Here is a 13,551-nt window from a genome sequence, read left to right as displayed (position 1 = left end):
ACACTCATAAAGAGGATAAATGTTTCAGAGTCCGTATTCTGCACATTCACCAGACGTCATGCACGCGAACAATTCGTTCGTAAGCCGATACGCTCTCATCACGCACAGCCTTGCTTGTGGATGAAGCAGCTTGCAACATACATACCCCACCATCCAGTGCCCTCTCCACTCAGAACTCCCGTAATTTTTTTCCTGACTGAAGCTCTACGATCTCGACTAGACGGTTTGCTAAGCTTACTCATCCTCGGCCGGCTGCTGTGGGCGAGCGGTTCTAGGCGCTTCAGTCCGGAACCGCGCTGCTGCTACGATCGCAGGTTCGAATCCTGGATGTGTGTGATGTCCTTAGGTTAGTTATGTTTAAGTAGTTCTAAGGGACTGATGACCTCAGATGTTAAGTCCCATAGTGCTTAGAGCCATTTGAACCATTTAATCATCTTCACTTCGATCTTGGAGGTAAAAATCGAGATTGGGAGCTAACGCTTCGACAATCTCTATGTCATTAGAATCAGTTCAGAAGCTCGTATTGGACAAGGATACGGAGGAAATCAACCATGTTATTTCCAAGGAGAAGGTCTCGGCTAAGGGTCTAAGCGTTTGAAGCAAACCATGTAAAACGTAAATCCGGACGGTCAACGGGGTTTTGACCCCACGTATACCGTATTCGAGTCCTGTGTCTCGACACCTCCGTCAGCTTACTTCTTCGATATCCATGTTGCACGATGTTGCAGTACATTCGACACTGTGAAGTGTAAGCCTGTTTCCGTAACCCATAACCTTATTCCAGTAGTAATATTTTCAGTGATAGACCACGGAATATTTCCTATCGAAGCATAAAATCCGATTTCTGTTAGCGTACAGCAGTGACAACAATAATCCTAAGTTATTTGCCCAAATGCCTCTTGATATTCTGGGTTGTTGGTGTTACCACGCTCTAACATTGCAGTCGCGGCACTCTGTCTTGTTTTTGTTACCCAAGGTGATAGCGGCGCGCTAAGCAATCAGCAAGTTGTACTAAAAAATGGTGCAAATGGCTCTGAGCACTATGGGACTCAACTGCTGAGGTCATTAGTCCCCTAGAACTTAGAACTAGTTAAACCTAACTAACCTAAGGACATCACAAACATCCATGCCCGAGGCAGGATTCGAACCTGCGACCGTAGCGGTCTTGCGGTTCCAGACTGCAGCGCCTTTAACCGCACGGCCACTTCGGCCGGCAGCAAGTTGTACTGTTGAGTTCACTGTGAAAGTGAATGTGGATCGTAATTGTTTATATTGGTGTGTAGAATGGTTTTTACAAACGGGAGCGTCTGCGGCTTCAATAAATTATACCAATAAGAAGGATTTGTCTTTTTGTAGGTTTCTTAATGACCCTGAGAGATATGGAACGGAACTTTACAGGGCAGTTTATTTACGATTCTCTTGTAACCTACAGATATTTACTGAAGAATGTCATCTTGTATTAATAATGGCTAGTAAACAGCAGAAGACCTGACATTTTGGAGACAGACAGTGTATATCTACTCAACAACATGAAGTTCTGTACGCTGCTCTACGAATCAAATCAGTGAGTGTGGAACGTAGAAAGACTGTATGGAATGCAATACATACAACACTCGTATTTAACGTACCAAATAACCCACCACAGCTGTAGCAAAAGAGGAAACCATACTACGTGATAATAAAACAACAAAAGCAATAAATCTGTTTCCCTACATAGATTAAACTAAGTCCACATCTATTGCTATATCTATGCCAAAGAAGGCAAGAGTCTCAACAAATTCGTTTTTGAGGCAAAAGTAATTATATGTACAAAAATATTCGTGTGTTTGGAAGTTGAATGAAGTGTAAGAATCTGCGAATCATTGGGCACCATACAATATTGTTACGTGCCAAATAAAGTATCTCTTATAATACGAACAAGCACAACGGAAATAAATGTTACGTATGAAATATGTGGTTATATTCTCTTGCTTTCAGCGCAATAAGCTGAAACTATACACATATTAGAAAGTATTTGTTCATGAGTAACTGGCTGTTTTTAAGTTTAATTCACAATCATTATTGTCTTCTGATATTACACAAACTCTTCGATGCAAAAAATAAATATTTCATAAATCACGTAAAAAGGGATAAAAACAAACATTTTCCTGAGGATACTAGTGTCACTCCAGCTGTCAAACGGGAACAATTTTTGCTGCAGAGAGTGTTGTGACTGTATGTAGTATAAAGATTGAATGAAAACGAAACTATGGTTACTCTGCTATCTCTGATCAGAAATCACAATCACGCATTGTCGGGAAATATAAAGTAATGGTCGTAGCTACATTTTTCAGCGGAAGCGATTCGTTTCTTGTATCCTGATACTATTACGAAAAATCGCTTGTCGCACAAGATTTGCCCATAGAAAGGGGTTGCAAATGGCACGGTATTCTAACGGCTTAGTATTCTCTTCATTCGTATTTAATTTTCTTTACTACATTAGATCTCACGACAATGTAGCGAAAGGGTGTGTTAAATTTGATATTTCCACCAGCGAATTAAGTGTTCGGGAAGAGAATAAAGCAAGTTTTTATCGTAATTGCCCAGCGAATCCTTAACATCCACGATAGGATATGAGCAAAATGCCCATTCCTTTTTTCACTCAGCAGTGGCCTGAGGAGAATGGATATTGACTAGAGAGGAAATTTTCAGTCACTAGCAATCGCATTTCCATGTTTTTGTTGCAGCAGTGAGCCAACGAATTTACGCTTTCAGTGTGATCCGCTTCTTTTTTTTCAATTTGTCTCTCTATAAAGTATACTCCGGGGGTGAGATTATGGTAAGAGTGTGGCTTAGGTGGAGGTATATGCTGCTACGACAGCTGACACGCCCTGATAGGCGTGCGTATAAACGCCGCTTCAAGGATGGGGAGGTGCGCCGGCGCCTGATCGAATCTACCCGCCGAGTAACGACGAAGGTCGGTGTGTCGTCCAGCTTAGTTATGTTTTTAGGCGGTTTCCCACATACCACTAGGTGAATACCGGACTGACACCCAAGTCCAGCCTAGGTTACACAATCCACAGACATTTAGAAAACATTCCCACTATTCCACAGGAACAGCACTACATGTAGACAGTTGGAGTAAACATAAAATATCCCGAGGGCTAATGGGGTGGCGACAGAAAGGACAGCCAACCGCCACTTACATAAAACAAGCCAAATGCGTTAGTAAGCATGCCGAGCCTGCAGCGATGCGACACAAATGCATAGTGAAAAAAACAAGGAGAAGGTACACAGAGGCGACAAAAGTCATGTAATACTTAATAGGTCCTACTATCGTGTTGGATATTCTTTTGCCCAACTTAGTGCACCAAATCGACGTGTCATCAACAAGTCGTTTGTAGTTACATGCCGAAATAATGAGCCATGCTGTCTCTACAGCGGTCCATAATTGCGAAAGTCTTACCGGTGCAGGAATTTATGCACGAACTGACCACTCGACTCTGTCTCAGAAATGTTGGATGGGACTGATGTCGGGCGATCTGGGTTGCAAAATCATTCGCTCGAAGTGTTCAGTGTTCTTCAAACCAATCACGGACAATTGCGGTCCGGTGACATGGCACGTTGTCATTCATAAAAATTCCATCGTTGTTTCATAACGTGATGTCCATGAATGTCTGCATATGCTCGCTAAGTAGCCGATGATGTTGAGGACCCCGTCCATTCCGTGTAAACACAGCCTACACCATTATGGAGCCACAACCAGCTTGTACAGTGCCTTGTTGGCAACTTGGGTCCATGGCTTGGTGGGGTCAGCGTCACACTCGAACCCTTCTTCCAGCTGAAATCAGGACTGATCTGACCATTTTTCGGGTTTCCAGTCGTTTAGAGTCCAATCGATATGGTCATGAGCCCAGGAGAGGTGCTGCAGTCGATGTGCTGTTAACGGAGGTACTCACGTCGGTCGTCTGCTGCCATAGTCCATTAACGATAAATTTCGCCACGATGCCCTAATGGATACTTTCCGTAAGTCCCACATTGATTTCTGTGGTTATTTCACGCAGTGTTGCTTTTCTGTTAGCACTGACAGCTCTACGCAAACGCCGCTGCTCCGGATCGTTAATTGAAGGCCGTCGGCCGCTGCGTTGTCCGTGGTGGGAGGTAATGGCTAAAATTTGGTATTCTGGGCACACTCTACACGCTATGGATTTCGGAATATTAAATTTCTTAACGATTTCCTATGTGGTATGTCCCAAGCGTCTCGCTCCAACTACAATTCTGCGTTCAAAGTCTGTTAGTTCCCTTTGTTCGGCGATAATCACGTCGGAAACCTTTTCACATGAATCACCTGAGTATAAATGAAGATCTGCCGATGCACTGCCATTTTATACCTGTGTACGCGATGCTATCGCCATTAGTATGTGTGCATATATCTATCTCATGACTGTTGTCACATCAGTGTTTGCTATAGTGAGAGCAGCGTCTGCATATCCTACAATTTTGCGCGCATTACAATAACAGTTGCTCTCAACTACAAGAGACAAAACAAGAATTGCAGTAGCTTACTGGCACTTGACGGTGTCACTAATGAGCTGAAGAACAAGCTGGTATCTCTCGTTACAGACCCAAGTGTACCTCTTCTCGCTGAGTACCCGACTGCAGAGTCGTTTACGGCCACAAGCGTCTCAAGGGCAGTCTTGCCTCTGCAGACGGAGGACACAGTCCGCGTCTGAGGTAGTGTGTCATGTGTTTGTTATCACAAGTGCCCCTCCCCTCATATCGTGGGTATTTCCAACGCTAGGTTAGCAGCAAGTGACAGGTCGACACTGATATAACTCTGAAGGTTATGTGGAAGGCTGGCGTGGAGATTCCAAACGCGTGCCTCAGATTTCAGAGAAGTGTTTAGCAAATGGTAATATTCGAGTGTAGATATTACCGGTTATTTCCAGTGGCAATGTTAAAACTTTCTTCCAGTGTCCGAAGCTCATCTACAAAATACTGATCACCGGTTATTTCCAGTGGCACTGTTAAAGCTTTCTTCCAGTGCCCCAACTCATTTATAAAATAGTTTTTACGTATTGCAAGTACAACCGCATAAGTGACAACAGCTAAACAGAAAATTTACATTTTTTCGCTGGAAAGGTCAGAACAGTAGTGCGCCTGATTAAATACAAACTGATACAGCAAGTAGATACGAGTGCCGTATCACGGGGATGTTGAACTAGATCTAAAACAATGAACTGCACATTCTGCGGAATCAAGCGGCCTTAGGTTTGCGAGAAGAAACTTGTAATTTTTATTGTTTCACTGTATTGAGCTTCACGTGCACTTTCATGCAGATAAAAACGTCAATTTACGTAACTCATTAAAATAATTATTTTAGACTGCATTTTACTTTCATGCTAGTGCTACCAGCAGACTTTGTTTCCTGCGCCAGAGCACAGTACTATGCGTGAGGGCAACTTACGAATGCACCATCTGTCTTCAAATAACTCTCACACGTCAGAACAGTTTAGTCGCTGGTACGGTTTTCCTTTCTTATTATTGTCGTTATCAGGCCACAGTCAGTCAGTAAGCTGTCCTCAACTGGAAGGTTGGTTTGAACAGCGCAGCGTTGTACTGGTTATGGTCTTACTGGAGATGGAATGCCGTTGTCATCCTTTGAGCAGAACTGACTCACCCAGCCAGTTACAGGGGTACACACAAGTTAACGTGGACTCCGAACGATGCAGCAGGTTGGCGTTTTTGACACTGACAGATCACCGACATAATTAAAAGAGGCGGTATGTGACAGAATGCATCCTAGTACTGTCCGCGGACTGAACAATAGAAACTTACCCAAAAACCACAGAGCCGTATTGCTGTATCAGTGTAATATAATATTTGTATTATCGCGAAATAAGGGAGATAGTGCCACAGACATGGTACGTGAATTGGAGTGGCAATCGTTAAAAGAAGGCGTTTTCGTTGCGACGAGATCTCATGAAACTTCAATCACTAGTTTTCTCATCTGATTGCGAAAACATTCTGTTGGGATCCACCTACATAGGTAGAAATGATCATCGCGATAAAATAAGAGAAATCAGGGCTCACAGAGAAAAATTTAAGTGCTCGTTTTTCTCGCGCGCCGTTCGAGAACTGAACAATAGAAAGACAGCTTGAAGGTGGTTCGTTGAACCATCTGCCAGGCATATTATTGGGAATAGCATAGTAATCACGTAGATGTAGATGTAGAAGTAATATATACCGTTGCCTTAGGTACTCTGACAGCGATGATAAGCGATATACTGCATTAGTTTTCACGTGTCAGTTTCCACAATAGTCCTTTCACGTTTTCAGGAAGAGCGCGTTTCCCACCCAGATTTAATTTTTCGTATTTCTCGTAAATCACTCGAGTCAAATGTCGATATGGTTCCTTAGTAAAGCACACGACCTATTTCCTGTTACATCCTCCCCCAATCCGAACCTGTGTCCAGTGACCTTTTCAATGGGACGACACACCCAACTATAAATTTTAAAGGCAGTGTTACCGCAGTGCGAAGATTACTGAAAAACATTGGGTTCAAATATGTACACTCAAATGACGAAAGAAAGTGTTTGATGGAACGTTGTGATATCGCTTCTTCAGGGGCGGAATTCTTAAGAAGTATTCCTGAAATAAGAAAATCTGGCAGGTCACAATATTTATTACTTGGACAAAACATGGGTAAGCTAGAATCATACGAAGAAAGCGTCTTGGAAACTTAGTGATCGCTCGGGTTACTTAAAGTACCAATTTATGAAGGTGGACAGTAACTGTGCTTCACGGAGGTTCTGTTTCCGGATTCATTTCAGAAAGAAAATTAGTGTTCCGGGAAAAAAAGAGGCATTCTGGGGATTACCATTCTGAAATGAACTCAGAGACATTTAATTTATGATTTACAAAACAATTTCTCTCCTATCATTTGCAAGCTCAGTGATTATTATGCACATTGCGAGAAAGTGAAAAAATATCGCACACTGCCAACCAGACTCGAGTTGAATTGTTCATTCTTGTGGGTTACTTAAACCTCGTGTAGAAGTTTATGAAATCGATTTTATTGCACAGCAACATGGACATACAGTTTTGCGCTTGCCATATCATTGTTAGTATAATCGGAAAGAGCTCATACGGGTACAAATGGAAGAGTATGTCGTAGAACGAAAGACGACATTTTAAACCGCTGATACAGAAAGGCCTTTACACGAAGCGCTTGACAGCTTAACTCCTTCAGCATGGTTTGAATGTGTTCGGCACGCAGAAAGGCTACAGGAGGAGGACATGAATAGGGAAATTTTAATTGACAATCTGCTTGATCCTGTCGTCATTGCGCTAGGACCACATGAGTCAGACGCCGACACGGACTGCGGCAATAACCGATGGTCGAGGCGACTGAAAAACGAAAGGTGAAGCTCGCATACAGTATTCGTACTGTCTTTTCCTTCGCCTCTTCTTCTGCAGTCACAATTCTACGAGTAATACTGGGATATATACCACCTTTTGTAATTGTCATAAAACTCTTATTTAGACCAGATGAGTTTTGCTTTATTGTGAATCATCTTCAGTGTTTTGGCTTCTGCATCGCCGAGTTACTTGATTATCTATCGTAGTTTTGTGCACCGCTGTGGTGTTAAGATTATACTCATCGTTTGTCTCGACTGAGCTCTACTTTAGCAAGTAACTGCTGTTTGCGTATGACAGGCACAATCAAAGACATTCTTTCTTTAGCACACTGCACTTCATTGATACACAATATATTTTAGTGTTTATGAGTCCAAAATTCGCTTTGTGTACTTTGCCAACTTTGTTTTGATCGACGTGCTTTAAAATAAAGCGAAATGCGCCGGTCTAATTCAGACTGCCTAAATAAAACTTTTACCACAAACGCATAAGACGGAATACAGAACGTAATCAACTGCAACATGCATTACGGTTGAAAACAATGTTCTTCGCTTTTTTCCAACTTAACCGATTTGCATACACATACCGACACCTGGTTAATGTGCTCAGTAACGGGTGAGACCACCTGTGGCAGCAGTACAGGCCTGACAAGACGGGGCATGCTGTGAATGATGTCATCAGTCTCATGTTGAGGCAGTAAAGACCATTTTCCTGCAGAGCTGCTCACAGTTTTGGAGAGTGGTTCGTGGATGTTGACGTGATGCAAGCCGTCTCCATAATGCATCCCAGACATTATGGGATGCAAGTCGGGAGAGCCAGAAGGACACGCTATGCAAGCAATATCTTCCGTTTCCAAGAAAACATCAACTACCCTTGTTCTATGAGCTCTAGCATTATCATCCATCAGTACAACATTTGACCCCACAGCACCTCGCAACAACCGGTGATGAGGTCCCAAGATCTCGTCACGATACCTGACAACAGTTAAACCTTGCCTATTAATCCATACAATTTCATAAAGAGGGGTTCGAGTCGTAAACACATTCCCAGCACATACCATTTTATCCTCCTCGATCTCGGTCTCTTTCCACAATGTTTGGGTTTCGAAATCGTGTTCCACGTTCCCTCCAGATGTGAAACCGTTGAGAATTACTCTACATACTAAATCACGACTCATCTATGAAAACAACATTGGCCCATTGTTCGGCCGTCCAGGTGGCATGTTGATGACTCCACTCTAGATGTCCCCTTCTATGAAGACGCATCAGAGGTAGACATACATCATATCTCTGACAATAAAGGCCACTCTGCCGAACACTTCTGCACATCGTTTGCCCCGATACAACACGCCGAATGGATGCTGAGAGCTCAAGTGCCAGTTGCCGTGCAGTACAAAGACGATAATGTCGTGCCTTTACAATCGCCACATCCGAGAAACAACAGAACGATTCACATTAAGCCATCGGGCCAACTCAGTTTGCGATTGTCCTGCTTCCTTTCTTTCTATGGCCCTCCACTGCAGAGACTATGGTGGGTTATCTTCTCTGTGCCATACTGTAGCGTCTGTGACTGTGTACACGGCGATTGTGAATGTGGGGCTACACGGCAAACGCTACCTCGTTCAAAAAATGGTTCAAATGGCTCTGAGCACTATGGGACTTAACTTCTAAGGTCATCAATCCCCTACAACTTAGAACTACTTAAACCTAATTAACCTGAGGACATTACACACATCCATGCCCGAGGCAGGATTCGAACCTACGACCGTAGCGATCGCGCGGTTCCAGACTGTAGCACCTAGTACCACTCGGCCACCTCGGCCGGCCTACCTCGTTCCATAGGTCCCACGACATCATCGTTGGCATGGTTGTCTGTTGGCCAGAATGCCGTCTTGTGTGCAGAACACGATCGTACGGACATCTGGTTGACGGTTGTATGATTATATCGCGAATTAGACACAGGATGGGTATATGGCAGTTTGTTGCTTTAATTTCGGACACCAGTGTAATACGTGATGTGCGGTAGACTATGTCCATGTTGGCTGTAGTTACATTCTGCATAAAGGGTGCGCAGCATTCTTAAATCACGGGCTCTTGCCAGACAGTCCGTACGAACCCAAGTGAGAATGACACATGTAATCCATTGGGGCGTTGTAAGAGCGTTACATGTCTTCAGTAGTTCTATATTTTTTGGTGTTTTGTGAAAATAATTAATTGCAACTTTAGTTTTGCCATTGGACATAAGCATTCGTACTTTCATGTACGTAGATCCGACGAAACACGTAATGCAATTTACTGTGCCAGCCCACATTGCATATCTTATTCCTCTCGATCTGGCCATCTCACAGCGGTATTTATGTGGTCGTGGTGGTTGAGGCTTAACTTCTCCGCTGCCCGCAACCCCTAAATACAAACTTACGAACTGTTGGCTTCTGCATCTCTATGCGCGTGCCGCATCTGTCGTTTGCAAGCGGCAACGCTGCAATCCCCGTCTGTGCCTCTACATTGTGTGAATCTGCGCGTCCCGCCATCGTTCATGGGTTCAGCTATAGATTACTGCCGATAACGAATGCGCTATTGGTGCCACGAGTTATCAAATTAGAACTCTTTGTTTTTACTCAACTTCGTTTCCGTTGTATCACAGCAACACACACAATGGAAAATAGAAGAGACTGCTATAACCTGCTCGCGATATTTCGTAGTGGTTGTGTAATGAATAAAAACAAGCTATACTTTAAAAACGAGCTCCTGCTTTGAATGTTTATTTCACCATAAATTGTGCCTTATATCAAAATAACACTGTAGGTACAAACTTCAGTGAGATGAAATAAACATTCTTTCCTATTTGTAGGCACCAGCAAGATTTGTTAATACTGGAGTCTTCAAGAAGTTGCATATTTATAAAAAATGACATCTACAGTGCATTTTATACTCTACAGAAATCATACTTCATCTTAATCTTCTGATTATAAACATCTACATGACTACTCAGCAGTTCATACTTGAGTGCACGGCAGAGGGTTAATCGATCCATTTTCGTACTTTTTACCGTTCCACTATCGAACATCGAGCGCGATAAACGAGCACCTGAAACTTAGCGTGCGAACTGTTATGTCTCTAATTTTTCTTCGCCGATCTTTTCTCCCTACGTAGCGGGTGTAAAAAAATATTTTCCCAGTCGGAGCTGAACGTTGGCGATCGAAATTTCATTAAAAGATCTCGTCGCAACGAAAACCGCCTTTGTTCTAACGATTGCCATACCAAACCTCACATCATATCCGTGACACTCTCTCCCCTATTTTGCTATGATACAAAACGAGTTGCCCCTTCTTTGAACGTTACCGATGTCCTCCGTCAATCCTGCCTCGTAAGTATCCCATTCCGCATGCCAATACTCTATCAGAGAACAGACAAGCGTAATGTAGGCATGCCCTTTAGTGCATTTGTTGCATCTCCTAAGTGTTCTGCCAATGAAACGCAGTCTTTGGCTCGCCTTCTCCAGAATATTATTTATGAGATCGTTCCATTTTAAGTTGTTAGTAATTGTTCTCCCCAGGTACTTAGCAGAATTGTATGCTTTATCTTGTAATCGAAATTCAAACGATTTTTGTGAGTAGTCATGTAGATAACGTCACACTTTTCATTTTTTAGAGTCAACTGCCACTTTTAGCACCATATAGATATCTAATCTGAATCATTAAGTAATTGGTTTTGATGATTTCACTACACGATAAACGACACGTCATCTGCAAACTATGAGCGATGCTCAGATTGTCTCCTAAATCGCTTACATAGATTAGGAACGGCAGAGGAACTATGACACTTCCTTGAGAAACGAAAGTTATCACTTCAGTTTTATTCGATGATTCCACCAGTTACGTTTCTTGCAGGAATTCACGAATCCTGTCGCACAACTGAGACAGATAATCCGTAGTCACGCGATTTGATTAGATTCCGCTTACCAGCAAGGGCATCAAAAGTCTCCTGGAAATCTCATGGCTGGCTATCATAATGAGAGGACTCTCCAGTCAGACATGAACGTTAATAATTAGTCTCTTTGTTTTTCGAAGGTCAATTAGATATTGCATCAGCCCGTTCAGACCTGAGATCCGTCAAGCCTAAAGAAAGATGGTGATAAACTTCATCATATCGGCTCAAGTGACTGTGATGCAAGAAGCGACACATCTTCATGAGCAGGTGTCTTGTACACAAAACTCTTTTTCGATATCTACTTGGGCAGTGAACAAGAACAGATGACACAAAAGTTGTTTTGCAATAATTATTTCCACACGATAAACTCTTCGTTTCGTTACTTAGTGTGGCCACCTACCACTTGATATATTATTATACCTTTCTGTTTCATGTGTCATGTTTTTCATTCCTCTGTTACTGCCCTTCTACATATTTTATTTTTCTGCGCTTTTCTTGTGTAATAAGTGACGGACGAATGGCGGTACTGCAGCTGTGGACTACATGACACATCACCAAACAAACTCGTGTCTGTTAATTCAACAACATGCTAGTGTCGTAGTTACTGCTGAATCCTTTGGTTGCACATCTTGCAGTTCATCTCTGGCAAAACTGTTCACCTGGAGATCGTGAGACGTTAGTAGTGGGTAAAAGAACTAAGTACACCATAATGACAATGACGTTGCAATCCGAGAAGTTCTGCCTTTACTGAGAGATATTCATCCTTTACTGAGAAATACCGACAGATATTGAGAGATACTGACCTCTAAATGTGTAGATTTAGACGACGCTGGTTACCTGAATTGCTGGTACATTGCCCGATGAGGCTAAACAACTGTATCCTCTCAGCATCGCTAGCTCTCGTCTCACACTTCCTTCATTCCGAATGCCTTCAAACTTACCATTCTGTTGTTACAAACAGCACTTAAGTGGTCTACAGATCGTCACAAAAATCGGTCACTATCTTCGAAAGGATGACAAATTATAGGCCATACGAATGCATATTGTCATCTGTTTATTTTTTATTTAATTTTGTTTTTTAATTATTGGCTTTCGGTACGTGTTCATGAACCCATCTCAGCGCTGGAAATGTGATCCTACATTTTGTTTTGTCAGATTCTACAGTTTATTTTGTCTATGTAGAGTGTACAATAATTTAAGTCGTACCCTCGTATCGAAGTTTCATAGGCTAAACAAAGGACAGACTGGACGTACAACAAATTTTACTTCCTTATTGTGCTGAAACGAGTAAACAAGACGGAAATGTGACATAGGCTACGCAGAGGTAGTATTCTATGAAAATTCTACTGGTAACGCTACAAAAAATGGTAAAACGCCGTTGGTACACATTTGATATATTCCTCATTCAATCCATATTAATGACTATGTTTCTAAATTAACAGCAAAATGTTCTTTTGTGTGTTCTGTAAGAATTGTTTCAAAAGCTGCAGTTGTAGAACTCAGTATCTGTGCAGGTGTGTGAATTCCATCATATTCACAGTATGAGAACATTATAAAATAGCTAGATTTTGGTATTACAATCATATGTACAGATACACCAGTATTCAGACGCATGAAGGAGGAATATACTGACATACATTTATATGCTGAGCGTTCCACATCCTGCTGAGTAGCACACGGGAATATTGTCACTTAATTGTGCTTCGATTTTCTCCTGGCACACTTATTACCAAGAGCACTACATTAGCAGTGCAGGGAGCTATTTCTGGATGTTGGCACTGTTAATGAACTCTTGCAGTATGTTATACGTTATTATATCGTTAGAGGCGAACAAGATTTGGAATCTACTTGGGAATTGATGACCAACCGCCCGAAGATAACTCGTACTGACGTTGATTTGATAACATGTTTCGAGGTCGCTGTAGGAATATATGGTTTGGAGCGTCTTCCTCTCCGCAAACACATAGAGGCGTAACGCCTACGTTGAGCAGATAGGGGTGCTCGTTTAACCTCCGATGATTAAATTTCAGCCGTGCTATAACTATCGTGAAGCTCCTCGATGATTGTATCTTCTTATATCATGGTACTCTTGGAATCGTGAGACGAATTAGTGCCTAGTGAATGCCTTGGATTTTAGACGTCCTCGCCCATTCCTCTTGCTAGTCCGATGACGACTGCTTTCTGAGCATTGGTATCACATCTGTGAGAGGGAGTTTACACATT

This window comes from Schistocerca americana, chromosome 2 (assembly GCF_021461395.2).
Source record: "Schistocerca americana isolate TAMUIC-IGC-003095 chromosome 2, iqSchAmer2.1, whole genome shotgun sequence".
NCBI classification, from domain to species: Eukaryota; Metazoa; Arthropoda; class Insecta; order Orthoptera; family Acrididae; genus Schistocerca; species Schistocerca americana.
This window is presented reverse-complemented; position numbering follows the sequence as displayed.